Source organism: Balaenoptera borealis, assembly GCF_965194805.1.
Source record: "Balaenoptera borealis genome assembly, chromosome: 3".
Classification (NCBI taxonomy): Eukaryota; Metazoa; Chordata; class Mammalia; order Artiodactyla; family Balaenopteridae; genus Balaenoptera; species Balaenoptera borealis.
The window spans coordinates 59267062-59281070 of record NC_138866.1 but is presented as its reverse complement, the minus strand read 5'-3'; the positions used below and the strand labels follow the sequence as shown (position 1 = coordinate 59281070).

The 14009-nt window shown below is 36.8% G+C and overlaps 1 long non-coding RNA gene across 1 annotated transcript in view; it reads right to left on the bottom strand.

Moving 5' to 3' along the window:
- Nucleotides 1-7798: 7798 nt before the first annotated feature.
- Nucleotides 7799-14009, bottom strand: part of LOC309625132 — a 359632-nt gene continuing 353421 nt past the window's right edge. Inside the window, exon 3 of the long non-coding RNA XR_014242340.1 lies at nucleotides 7799-13990. This is a non-coding gene — a long non-coding RNA (uncharacterized lncRNA). The remainder of the gene's footprint in view (nucleotides 13991-14009) is intronic.

Genomic DNA, 14009 nt, shown 5'->3' with positions numbered 1-14009 from the left:
TTTTATTTTCCTGTGTGCAATTATGGGGAAAAGGTTGTTAAACACTTAAAAGGGATGACCGTAAAACCTGGTTCTTTTTTTAAAAAGTCCTTATTTGATGAATCTAAAATAATTGTATGTGTTAAGATCTTGTACAAATTAAGTTTTGTTCATTTTTATCCAGAAAATTTGAACAGTTGTCATGATGCTTATACAAAAGATTATTTTGGGTTTATAATGCATGAGGAGAAAAAATGGAAAAGATCTTTGGAATATGCAGAACAATTTTCAGTTATTTTAGTTAAGCTCTGCTGATGAAATATATAGAAAAAATTCTAATAACTTTAATTTTACTGACTTCAGTGGTATGCCTTTATAAATTGAAGGTTTCATTTTTAAAATTGAGTTTTGCTTTATCCTTGGAAATGATCCTTTTTTTTTTTTCATCTTTATTGGAGTATAATTGCTTCACAATACTGTGTTAGTTTCTGTTGCACAACAAAGCGAATCAGCCATATGCATACACATGTCCCCATATCCCCTCCCTCTTGAGCCTCCCTCCCATCCTCTCTGTCCCACCCCTCTAGGTCATCACAAAGCACCGAGCCGATCTCCCTGTGCTATGCTGCTGCTTCCCACCAGCCAACGGAAATGATATTTTAAGGAATTTATGTTCAGAGAATCATGTAATTCGTTCCTTGGGAAGATACAAGGAATGTTAGAATTTAAAAGTAATGAAACTTTCTTAGGAGAAAAAGACATACAGGGGTCCTATTAGAAATTATTTTTATGGAAAATTTAGAAGCTGAATAGGGATACAGCTAGTGACCAAGGACTGAAATTAGTTTGGAGCTCTGTTAATTAGAGACATTTAAGGGGCTGCTTAGGAAACACTTCATTTGCTCTGAGATTCCAAGGTTGGTGTGGCCACAGAAATTAGAAAATAGTATGATCTTCAATGAGCTGTATCCAGGCTAGGGTTTGTCTATGCACTGTCTAGACCTCTGTTAACTATACACATGAATACTCTAGTAATTTGGGCCAAGCAAAACCCACTAAAGCAGCAATTGAATGAGTTTGTAAACTAATGAATTAACAAAGAAATGATTACATGGCATAGTAATGTGGGCCAATGCCCTCAGAATAACAAGTCACTAAAATGTTTTGGGGTTTAATTTCTTAACACGAATTTTTTAAAAATCTTTTTTGAAATCATTGAATAAAAGTCTTAACTAGTTTCCCTTGAGATACTGCCATTAAAGCACTTAGCCCAGAAAACCTGTAGCCTATTTACATGGTTGGACTTTCTTTCTCTAAGAAGTCAGTGGGGAAGATTGCAGCTTGGCAAAAATAAACCTCAAGTATCTGAAAATTTCTTAGACTATTCTTTTCTCACGTGGCATGATACTCAGATGCCTACAACTCTGCTTCCCATTGCCATTTCAGTACCCTATTTAAATTTATAACACTTCCCCTCACTGTCCCCTTTCCTTGCTTTATTTGCTTTCATAACACAGCATTATGTAGTTATATTGTACTTTGATTTATTGTGTACTTCCCACTGGAATTCAAGCTCCATGAGAGTGATTTTTTTTTTTAATCCCATTGCTGTAATTCAAATACCTAGGATAGGGCCTTGTGCATTATAGGCAATATCATGAATAAATTGTGATGGGCCATTAATGTGGTTTGTGTGATTTGATCTCTGATTGTCTTTCCAACTTACGCTGCCTCTTCCATCACATCCAGATAATGCTTTGAAACAATGAACTGAGCCATTGGCTGGAGCCAAGGAGATGTGGCTGGAGCAGAGTAAGCAGAGAGTAAAGTACAGTAGTTAAGAGAGATAATAGGCCCAGCTAGTACAGGGCCTTACAGGCAATTTTAAGTCCTTTAGCTTTTATTTATGGCAAGTCATTAGAGGTTTTTTTTGTTTTTTGTTATTTTAATTTTATTTATATTTGGCTGCGTTGGATCTTCACTGCTGCGTGTGGGCTTTCTCTAGTTGTGGCGAGCAGGGGGCTAGCCTTCTTTGCGGTGCACGGGCTTCTAATTGCAGTGGCTTCTCTTATTGTGGAGCACGGGCTCTAGCTGCATGGGCTTCAGTAGTTGTTGCTCACGGGCTCTAGAGCTCAGGCTCAGTAGTTGTGCACAGGCTTAGTTACTCCGCGGCATGCGGGATCCTCCTGGACCAGGGATCAAACCCGTGTCCCCTGCATTGGCAGACAAACTCCTATCCACTGTGCCACCAGAGAAGTCCCCATTAGAGGGTTTTGAACAGGGGAGTTAAATGATAGAATTTAACAATACTACTCTGGGCTGTGCTGGGGAAAGACTAAATGGGACCAAGGGCAGGAACAAATAGTTAAGGAGCTATTGTAATAATTAGGCAAAATGTAGTAACTTAGGCCGGGGTGGTAGCAGTAGAAGTGGTTATCAGATTCTGGATATATTTTTAAGATAGTCCCCAAGGAATTTTCTGGTGGACTATGTTGTGTGAGAAGTCAGGGATGACTAAAGATTTTACCTGAGCAGCTAGAAGTGAATTGCCATTAGCTGAAATGGGAAAGACCAGGATGAACAAACAGGTTTGAGGATAGTGGAGGTGAGTGGGTCAGGAGCTTAGTTTGAGATTCCTATTAGACATCCAAGTGAAGATGTGAAGTTAAAGAAGCTAGACATATCATTTGGTTTCAGGAGGCACTTTACTGGAAATGTAAATTTGAGAGTTCTAAGTGTATCAATGGTAAGATCACAAATGCGTTAAGTATAGAGAAGAGTTGTAATGACAACCCTGGGCACTTCTGCTTTTAAGAGGATGAGGAGCTGAAGAGGAACCAGCAAAAGAGCAGAAGCCAGAGAAATAAGGAAATAGAAGAGAGTGGTGTTTTGTTTTTTTTTTTTCCTTAAGGAGAATGCTCTTTATATTATTTATGGCTGTGTTGGGTCTTCGTTTCTGTGCCAGGGCCCTCTCTAGTTGCGGCAAGCGGGGGCCACTCTTCATCGCGGTGTGCGGGCCTCTCACTATCGCGGCCTCTCTCGTTGCGGAGCACAGGCTCCAGACGTGCAGGCTCAGTAATTGTGGCTCACGGGCCCAGTTGCTACGCGGTATGCGGGATCTTCCCAGACCAGGGCTCGAACCCGTGTCCCCTGCATTGGCAGGCAGACTCTCAACCACTGCGCCACCAGGGAAGCCCAAGAGTGGTGTTTTTGAAGGTAAGGGAAGGAAGTGTTTCAAGGAGGAAGCAGTATAATGTGAAGTGATGCTGATGGGTTAATGAAAATGAAGAGTAAGAACCACTGAATTTAGCAACATAGGTCATTAGTGACCTTCAGAAGAACAGTTTCATAAACAGCAAGGTCCTACTGTATAGCACAGGGAACTATATTCAATGTCTTGTGATAAACTATAATGGAAAAGAATATGCAAAGGTATATATACGTATAACTGAATCACTTTGCTGAACAGCAAAAATTAACACAATGTTGTAGATCAACTGTACTTACAATTTTTAAAAATTTTTATTATTTATTTTTGGCTGCATTGGGTCTTCATTGCTGTGCGTGGACTTTCTCTAGTTGTAGCGAGCAGGGGCTACTCTTCATTGCGGTGCGCGGGCTACTCATTGCAGTGGCTTCTCTTGTTGTGGAGCATGGGCTCTAGGCGCGCAGGCTTCAGTAGTTGTGGCACACAGGCTCATTAGTTGTGGCCCATGGGTTTAGTTGCTTCGCGGCATGTGGGATCTTCCTGGACCAGGGATTGAACCCGTGTCCCCTTCATTGGCAAGCGGATTCTTAACCACTGCACCACCAGGGAAGTCCCTAAATCAACTATACTTGAATAACATAATTTTTTTTTAAAAAAAGCAGTTTCAGGAGAGTGATGGGGGTAAGATGACTGAAGAGAGTTGGAGATATGTATCACTTCCAGTTAAGGTAGTTAAATTGGACCAATCCTCCCACTGAGAACTAGAAAAGCTGTGATGTGTGTGTGTGTGTGTGTGTGTGTGTGTATAGAAGTATAGATTGGAAAATCTGAAGCCTTCAGAGAACCATTAAGGTACTATAGAATTATAGGGCCAAAATCAGAGAAAGGAGGAAACCCAAAGAGGTGCCTGGTGTTTGGGGTTATTTTTCCCCTAGATCCTGTTATGGAAGAGGCTGCCAAGATGCTGAAAACAGATCTTTGTACAGAATCAAGGTGCCAGGCAGACAAAATTTTGAGTTCAACGGCCATTTAAAAGGGGAGCCCTTTTAAGCCTCCCACACCCCAGGCTTTGGGTTGGAACCCCAAAGTGCTATACTCTAGGAATAAGATGAACCAGAAATAGACCAGTCTTCAAAGGGACTGAATGAACCTATTGGATTGTTATCTGGGATTTGCAGGAGCAAAGTTAAATTTTGTATGAAGGTGACATCACCAGTGTTTCAAGTTTATATGCAATTTTTCATATATGATCAAACATAACTAAGAAAAAAAAAAACAAAAACATAACTAAGAATAAAAGGAGATAAGACCTTGTCAAAAGACAACAGATACAAAGATGACAGAGCCAAAGGGAATCCTGATAATGGTGTTATCAATCCTGGACTTTTTAAAAATAACTGTTTAATATATACAAGGAATAGAATTTAAACAGAGAATGGAAAACTAGTTTTAAAAAAGAGCCAAATGGAAATTCTAGAACTGAGAAACACTTTTTGAAATTAAGAATTCAGTGGCCAAATTTAACAATAGATCAGAGATGGTCAGTGAATAATGGCTGAGGATCTTGCACAACTGAAGAAACACAATAAGGCCATAGTCTTGAACCTCAAGTGGGATAAATAAAACCACTTGAGCATGGGAAAACTTTTGAAAAACCAAATACAAATTCCAAATGTATGGGAATTTTCTAGTTACCTTTTTATTATTGATTTGTAGTTTATTTATTTATTTATGGCCATACTGCATGGCCTGTGGGATCTTTAGTTCCCTGACCAGGGATCAGACCCATGCCCCCTGCAGTGGAAATGCAGAGTCTTAACCACTGGACCACTGGGGAAGTCCCCTGATTTGTAGTTTAATTCCACTGTCATTAAAGAGCATATTCTGTATAATTTCAATTGTTGAGAATTTTGTTGAGAATTGCTATTATGTTAGGCCTTGCATATGATTAGTTTGGTAACTATTATATATGGCCTTGAACGAAGTATTGATTCTGTAGGTATTTGCAGTTTATGTCAATTAGGTCCTTTTTATTGGTTGTATTGCTTAAATCTTTTATATCCTTATTGCTTCTTTATTGACTATCAGTTACAAGAGGCATGTTATAATTTCCCACTAAGTTCATGGATTTGTCTTTCTCCTTTCAGTTTTATTTTATGTATTTTTGAGGCTGTTGTAGTGCATATAAATTTAAAATTGCTTCATCTTCTTTGTGAATTGACCCTTTCAGAATTTTCACATCTCTATTTCTAACAATATTTTTGTCTTAAAATCTACTTTACCTGATATTGGTATAGCTACTCCAGCTTTTTTTGGGGTAGTGTTGGCATAATTTCTTTTCCACACTTTTACTTTCAAGCTTTCCATGATCCTTATATTAAAGATGTGTTTTATAAGCAAGATATTTTTTTAAAACCAATATGATAGCCTTTGTCTTTTATTTGGAGTAATCTGTCTAAGTTTAATTGTTGACATATTTAGATTTAAATCTTACTATTTTACTAATTGCCTTCTATTTTTCTTGCCTATTCTTATGTTTCTTTTTCTTTCTTTTCTTGACTTCTTTTGAACTGAATGAATAATTATTAATATTTTATTATCCCCCTCTATTAACTTGGTACATTCTTTTACTGTTTCTTAAGAGGTTTTCCTCTTAAGACTTAAAAAGTCTTTTAAGTCTTAAGACTTAAAAACTTAAAAAGTTTGTTCAAGTTTTTCTATAACATCTTACAGAAAAACCGAACGAACTTTTTGGCCAACCCAATATCCCATTGACAGAAATTTCAAAAACTAATCTATGGTTTTAGAAATTATGGAGTTAGAAACCAAGATAGTACTGCCTTCAGGGAGAATGGAGAGGTTAAAGATTGAAAGGGGGCTTGAAGGAAACTTCTAAGTTGCCGGTAAAGTTCTTTCTTCACCTGGGTAATGGTTATATTTGTGGGAATCCACTGAACTGTATACTTATGACTTGTGCACTTTTCTGTACCTTTGTTATACTTAAGACCATCTCAACGATGCTTATAGATTATTACTACTTTTATTATTTTTTTTTTTGTTTGGCTGTGTTGGGCTTCAGTAGTTTCAGCACATGGGCTTAGTAGTTGCAGCACGTGGACTCAGTAGTTGCGGCACGTGGGCCCTAGAGTGCATGGGCTTCAGTAGTTGTGGCTCGTGGGCTCTAGAGCGCATGCTCAGTAGTTGTGGTGCATGGGCTTAGTTGCTCCGAGGCATGGGGGATCTTCCCGGACCAGGGATCAAACCCATGTCCCCTGCATTGGCAGACAGATTCTTAACCACTGTGCCACTAGGGAAGTCCATTACTACTTCTAAATCAACCCAAACAAGTTAGTCTCTCAACATATCAATGTTAACAATCTCAGTTTGTCTTTTGAGTTATTCAATTTAGGAAACATTTATTGAAAGCCTGTTTCTTTATTTATCTCTTTATCTCTTTATTTATTTATGGCCATGCCATGCGGCATACAGGATCCTAGTTCCCCGACCAGGGATCAAACCTGTGCCTCCTGCATTGGGAGCGTGGAGTCCCAACCACTGGAAAGTCAGGGAAGTCCCTGAAAGCTTATTTATTAAGTAAAGGGAAGACATTTGGGGCATTAGAGATTGAGTGGTAGTCCTTGCCTTCCATTACTAAGAGAAGAACTTTAAGCTGATTTCTTTTACTCTCTTAGGACTGATGATAGTCTTTCACTCTACATTTATTGAGCATCTGTTCAACACCTGGTGCTGGAAATGGAGTGCATTCACATAGACCTCACTGCTTCCTAGAGAATAGTCAAGATTCAAACGTTTACAATGCACTGTGGTTTAGCTTCTACAGATTTTTCACAATCTTCCTACAAGAATACTTAGCAAAATTAAGACTCTAATGGTTACATCATGGAATCAGTTTCCTTTGAGGTGATAACAGTGTTCATTTAATGAACAAAAGTACTTACAATGAGAAATATTATTGTATGCTGAGCAATTTTTGGAAAAGTCTAAGATTTTTTTTCCTTTTGGAAGAAATTAACTGGGAGATAGGTGGTACAAGAAAAAAAAAAAAAAAGGTGTACAGGTGGTCCCTGACTTACGAGGTTCAATTTAATGATTTTTTGACTTTACAGTGGTGGGAAAGCAGTATGTAGTATTCAGTAGAAACTGTACTTTGAATTTTTACTTCCAAACTGTACTTTAAATTTTGATAATTTCCCAGGCTAATAATATGTGGTAGGATACTCTCGTGATGCTGGGCAGTGGCCCAAGCCACAGCTCCCTGTCAGACTTGAGATCATGAGGGTAAACAGCAGATATACTTACAACCATTCTATACCCATACAACCATTCTGTTTTTCAATTTCAGTACAGTATTCAATAAATTATATGAGATATTCAATACTTTATTATAAAATAAACTTTGTGTTAGAGGAGTTGGTCCAACTGTAGGCTAATGTAAGTGTTCTGAGCACGTGTAAGGTAGGTGAGGCTAAGCTATGATGTTTCATAGGTGAGCTGTATTAAATGCATTTTTGGCTTATGATATTTTCAACTTACAATGGGTTTATCAGGATGTAACCTTGTTGTAAGCATATATATATATATATATATATATATATGTTTTGTTTTGTTTTTTTTAACAAATCAAATATTCATTGGCTCTGAGGGAGTCAGGAAAACGTATGTTAGCAACGCACAGTGTTTCAGGGACAATTAATAGAACATATTTGGCTGGTTTTGGTTTGGAAATGTTTGAGGTTATAGTGTAGGTGGTCCAGAATGTCCAAACAGCCTATGGAGTTTATACTACATGGTTTTTCAAAGTAGCCTAAGTTTTAAAAGCTAAAAAGGTCTGGTTAAATAAGTTTAGGAGATTACAGCTCTGTATCCCTTCCTTAGAGATTTATAATGTATATCAGCATATTAAAGACCTTGAGAAATTCTGTAGCAACTCAGATTAATTTTGTGTTCTAAATTGATTTGACTGTGGAATTATTTTCTCATTTAAATGTAAAGCTATTAGAAGTTTTTAAGTTAGGTTTTAGATTAGGCTGTAAAATGTAAATTTTTATGTTCTTCAATAAAAAACTTTTTCTTCTAGTTACCCCCTTTTTCTGTTACTGTAGTTTTTATTTATCAAGAAGAGGTAAAAGAATGTACTAGAGTAGGAATATAGTGTGTCAAGTGAAAGATCTTAACAACCTACATTCTATAGCCAGTGCTGCTTAAATTTATTCTCCAAAATACCTCCTATCTGTAGAATAGAAAAAAAAATGCCCCCAAATGGAACATAGGATGAGCCCAGAGCAAAAAGTTTCCTTTTTAACATTTATCAATTAAAATTAAAAGTTATCAATTTTGGGACAAAATGTGTATGATAGGTTCACCCAACAGCAATTTACTCCCTGGTAATTTCTTCCTATCTTACCAACAAATGTTATAAATGAAGAGACAGAGTTTTAAAAGAAAAAAAAGCTAAAAATATATTGGCTTGGCCAAAAAGTTCATTCGGGTTTTTCCATAAGATGTTACGGAAAAACCCAAATGAACTTTTTGTAATATTACTGGCCAACGCAATATTACAGTGTGTGGTTTTCATGCAACTGTTAAGTAAGTGTATCCTTCTGGTGAGAAGACAAGTGTTAAATATTGAAAGAATTTTTGACCTGCTGGTTTCTTTTACTCTAATCTGGGAAATTCTGAAAGAACTTTCTGAAAGAAGAAAGATGACTGATGATGATATTCCTTTAATATAAATTCACATGCTGTAATTTTTATCATTTTCTTGTAGTTTCTCAGCAGTGTGATTTCCTTCACATATTAAATGAACTAACAGTTTTAAATGACCCTAGAGGAAAGTCAACTCTTCATTCCAAATGCAGACTTCATTTTTACAGGCGTAATCTTTTCATATGCACTAAAACATTCACAGTTTTTCCTTGCATTTGTTGCTTTAGATTATTACACCATGAAAAACTGTCCACTAAACAAACCAACACTCTGAGATACTCTTTATCACTCACTTTATCCAGGTTTTTAAAATTTAATATGATATTTTTATTTTATGTTAATACACTGTGAAGTATAACTACGGAAGTGTGAATACGGTGAGCATCCATGCCACCACCACATGAATTAAGATACAGAACATCGACCATGATTTAGCAACATTTTGTATGTCCATCCTTTCTTTATTGGGTACTCCACCCAAGGAGTGTCATTATTCTGACTTGTGATAATCATTGCTTTTCTTTATAATTTTAAAACCTGTGGGCTTCCCTGGTGGTGCAGTGGTTAAGAATCTGCCTGCCAGTGCAGGGGACACGGGTTCAAGCCCTGGTCCAGGAAGATCCCTCATGCTGTGGAGCAACTAAGCCCGTGCACCACAATTACTGAGCCTGTGCTCTAGAGCCCACGAGCCACAACTACTGAAGCCCACGCGCCTAGAGCCCGTGCTCCGCAACAAGAGAAGCCACCGCAATGAGAAGTCCACGCACCACAACGAAGAGTAGCCCCCACTCGCCGCAACTAGAGAAAAAGCACGCGCGCAGCAACGAAGACCCAACACAGCCAAAATAGATAAATTAAATAAAATAATAAAATAAATAAATTTATTTTAAAAATAAATAAAATTTATAAAACCTATGCATGGCATCCCTAAAAATGTATCTTTAAAATATCAGGGCTTCCTTGGTGGCGCAGTGGTTAAGAAGACGCCTGCCAATGCAGGGGACGTGGGTTCGAGCCCTGGTCCGGGAAGATCCCACATGCTGCAGAGCAACTAAGCCCGTGCACCACAACTACTGAGCCTGAGCTCTAGACTCCACAAGCCACAACTACTGAGCCCATGTGCCACAACTACTGAAGCCTGTGTGCCTAGAGCCCGTGCTCTGCAACAAGAGAAACCATGACAATGAGAAGCCCACACACCACAACGAAGAGTAGCCCCTGCTCACCGCAACTAGAGAAACCCCGTGCACAGCAACAGACCCAACACAGCCAAAAATAAATAAATAAATAAATAATTTTTTAAAAAGATAAAATATCACTTAATTTTGCCTGACTTTGTATTTTATATAAGTGAAACCATACTGTACTTGTTTGTGACTTGCTTCTTTCGTTTAATTATGTTCCTAAGAATCATCTGTTGTAGTTAATCCTTTCCATTGCTGTATAGTGTTCCATTACATAAAAATAATTTATTCTTTTTATTTATGGTGATGATCCTTTGAGTTCTTTCCAGTTTGTGGCTGTTACAAAAAATATTGTTTATAAATATTCTTGTACATCTCTTGCTGCATAGATGCAAGAGTTTCTCTAGGGTAAGTAACCTAGGAGTGACATTGTTAGGTTATTAGATATGTTCCCCTTTACTAGATAGCACCAAACTGATTTCCAATGTGATTGTATCCATTTACATTTCAACCATCAATGCATGGATGTTCCTGTTACTCTGCTTTTTACTTTTTTATTAGTATCTTGTAAAGCATTCAAGCATATTTTCATATGCTTTTGCTTGGCAATTTGAACTTCTGTGAAGTGCCTATTTCTTGCCCCTTTTTCTATTGGGTTGTATGTTTGTTTGTTTGTCTTTTGTAGTAGGAGTTCCATATATATTCCAGACACTAGTCCTTTGTTGGCTATGTTCATCACAAATATTTTCTCCCAGAAGTTCTTAATTTTAACACAGTCAAAGCTATAAATCATTTACATCTTAAGAAATCCTTTCCTGCCCTGAATTTGTGTACATACTTGCCTATACTTCATTCTCAGAGCTTTATATATTTGCATTTCACATTTAAGTGTTTAAATCCTTAAGTTTGAATTTTAAATATGGTATAAGGAATCCAGTTTCTTTCCTTTTTTCTTTTTTTAAACAAATGGATTATCAGTTACCCCAGCACCATTTATTGAAAGACCTTTTCAGTTGGGTCTGTTTGTGGGCTCTATTCAGTTCCCTGAGTCTATTTGTCTATGTCTGTAACCAGTACTACACCGATTTAATTACTTAATCTTTTTAATAAATGATATCTAGTAGGGAAACATCTGCATCTTCTTTTACAGTAGGTACTTGGCTATTTTTGGCTTTTGAACTGCCATATAATTTTAAGCTCAGCTTGTTAAATGCCACAAGATAATCTGTTGGGACTTTGATTCAGATTGCATTGTCTAGGTAGATCTATGCTGTCCATGTGCTTGTTGAGCACTTGAGGTAGTGACTAGTCTGAATTGAGATGTGCTGTAAGCGTGAGATACACACCAGATTCCAAAGACTTTAATGACAAAAAGAATAAAATATTTCATTAATAATTTTCATATTGATTACATTTTAAAATAATATTTTGGATATATTGGATTAAGTAAAATACGTTATTAAAATTAATTTCACCTGTCTCATTTTGTTAATGTGGCTAATTAACAAAATTAAATTTGATTACAATTGCGGTTCACATTATGTTTCTATTGGACAGCACTGCTACAGATTAATTTGAGAAGCATCGACACCTTTACAATATTGAGTATTCCAAACTATGAAATTGGCTTATCTCCATTTATTCAAATTTCCTTTAATGCCTTTCCCAAAAAGGTCTTATTCATCTTTCGTAAGACTTATTCTTAGCTACCTGACTCATACATGGATAAATAGATTACTCTTTCATTGTGAAGAGCACACAGAATGTGGTCTGTTTTGTATACAAAACAGACCATATTCAACTTAATGAATTATCACAGTGCTAACACGTATGCAATCACCCAGGTGAACTACAACATTGCCAGGACCCAAGAAGCCCCTCTCATATCCCCTTCCAATGATTTCTCCCTCCCTCTTCCACCCTCAGAAGTAACCACTGTTCAAGTAATCAAAGAAGTCATTAGACTGAGTGGCCCTAATTCTTGTCAGCCTAAGAAAGCAAACTGAAACCTCAGGCAGAGTCCCATAAATGCATTGAGGGAAGAAATTGAAATCTAAGAATAACCAATCACAAACAGCCAACTAGGCTTTCCCAAATAAGGCAACTGCTTAAGCTATAGCCAATCAGATAATTTCCTTGCTTTGTTTCCTATCTGCTCTATAAAAAAAGCCTTTCCCCTAACTCCTGACAGGAGCGCACCGAACCATTTTCAGTTTGGCGTTGCCCTTATTGGAATCAATGTTTGCTCAAATACACTCTTCAAAATTTTGATGTTCCTCAGTTTATCTTTTAACACCACTATTTTGACTTTCTGGTAATTGCTTTCTTGATTTCCTTCATCGTTTTAAAAGTGACGAATGCATCCTAAACATTATTATTTTTTCTCCTGTTTTTTAATCTTCACATAAATGAAATCATAATGTATGTATTTTTTTGTGTTTGACTTCTTTTGCCCAACATTATGTTCCTGTGACTCATTCATATTCTTGTATGTCACTGTAGATAACTGTCACTAGTATGTGGATATTGAGATTCTTTTCAATTTGGGGGTTTTACAAATAATTCTGCTATAGAACTTTCTTGTCTTTTGGTAAACATGTGCACAGATATATACTTAGGAATGAAATTGCTAGGTTGTAAGTTATACACAAATACATGTGCACACACACACACACACACACACACACACACAGAGCACACACTTTAGTAGGTAACACCTAACAGTTCTTTGAAGTCATTGTATCACGAGCAGTATATAAAAGTTCCCATTGCTCCATATACCTGCTAACATTTGGTATTGTCAGTCTTCTAACTTTAGCCATTGTGGTTGGTGCGTAGTGGTATCTCATTGTGGTTTTAATTTACATTTTCTAGATGGCTGTTGCGGTTGAGTATGTTTTCCTATTTTTTTTAAACCTTTTGGATATCCTCTTCAGGGACTTTCTCTTCTTGATTTTACAAGTTCTGTATATACTCTGGAAGTGAATCCTTTGTTGAGTATACAGTCGGCGCTCCATATTCACAGGTTCTGTATCCATGGATTCAACCAAACACTGATAGAATATATTTGGGGAAAAAATTTCCAGAAAGATCCAAAAAGCAAAACTTGAATTTGCCACATGCTGACAACTACTTACATAGCATTTACATTGTATTTAAAACTATTTACATTGTATTAGGTATTATAAGTAATCTAGAGATGATTTAAAGTATACCAGAGGATATGTGTAGGTTATATACAAATACTACACGATTTTGTATAAAGAACTTGCATTTCTGTGGATTTTGGTATTTGAAAGGAGTCCTGGAACCAATCCCCTGGGGATACCAAGGAACAACTGTATGCATTGCAAACATCTCCCACCTTGTAGCTGGGATTTTCACTTTTTAAATGGTATTAAGAATTTCTTGATTATAATGTTCGGTTTATCAATTTTTGTGGTTAATACTTTATGTGTCCTATTTAAAATGTATCTCCCTATTTCAAGATCAAGAAGATAGTCACCTATTTTAACTTTCTAAAACTTTATTATCTTACTTTTCACATATAATTGTATCATTTTCCTGGAATTGGTTCTTGTGTATGGTGTGAGTTGAGGGTTAAGTCTCATTTCTTTTTTCCTTGTGAATGTCAAATTGCCCAACTTCAATTATTGAAAAATCCGTGCCTTCCACACTGCTCTGCAGTACCACCTTTCTCCTATATCACATATCCAAATATGCATGTTTCTCTTTCTAGGCTCTCTATTCTATTTCATTGGTCTATGATTTTTTTTAACATCTTTATTGGAGTATAATTGCTTTACAATGGTGTGTTAGTTTCTGCTTTATAACAAAGTGAATCAGCTATACATATACATGTATCCCCATATCTCTTCCCTCTTGCGTCTCCCTCCCTATCCCACCCTTCT